At 38.0% G+C, this 542-nt stretch overlaps 1 non-coding gene across 1 annotated transcript; it reads left to right on the top strand.

Annotated features, from left to right (window-relative positions):
* The first annotated feature begins 219 nt into the window (after positions 1 to 219).
* TRNAG-CCC (transfer RNA glycine (anticodon CCC)) lies at positions 220 to 292 on the top strand. Its single transcript has one exon. It is a non-coding gene; the product is annotated as a tRNA-Gly (tRNA).
* Positions 293 to 542: the final 250 nt, after the last annotated feature.

The raw sequence follows: 542 nt of genomic DNA, 5'->3' as shown, positions 1-542 counted from the left end.
ATTTAATGTTGTGCACTTACAGGTTTGGAGATACTTGTGGGGCTTGTAAGTGTTATACGGAAACCTGCTGACACCCTGATTTTGGCCCAGTGACACTGATTTTCAGATTTCCAAAACAGTGAGAGAAAATATTTCTGTTGTTTTAAGCCACCAAGTTTGTGGCAATTTGTTATAGCAGCCATAGGAAACTAATACAAACACTAAATATCTGTAGGGACTTCCCTGGTGGTCCAGTGGTTAAGACGCTGCACTCCCAATGCAGGGGGCCCAGGTTCGATCCCTGGTCAGGGAACTAGATCCCACATGCTGCAACTAAAAGATCCCGCATGCCACAACTAAGACCCAGCGCAGCCAAATAAATAAATTAATTAATATTAAAAAAAAAAAAAACTGTAGGATGTGGCTATAGGAGTTCAATGTACAGCCATAAATACCTGTATTTAAAAATAAATTATATATAAAATAAGAAAGAGCAAATAATCTCAGAAATGTAGAAAAAGAAAAATGGAGCAAATGAAAAGAAATCAGAAGGAAGGAAGGAA

The sequence above is a fragment of the Phocoena phocoena genome, chromosome 15 (assembly GCF_963924675.1).
Source record: "Phocoena phocoena chromosome 15, mPhoPho1.1, whole genome shotgun sequence".
NCBI classification, from domain to species: Eukaryota; Metazoa; Chordata; class Mammalia; order Artiodactyla; family Phocoenidae; genus Phocoena; species Phocoena phocoena.
The sequence above is the reverse complement of the archived record's forward strand: the minus strand, read 5'-3'. Positions and strand labels throughout refer to the sequence as shown.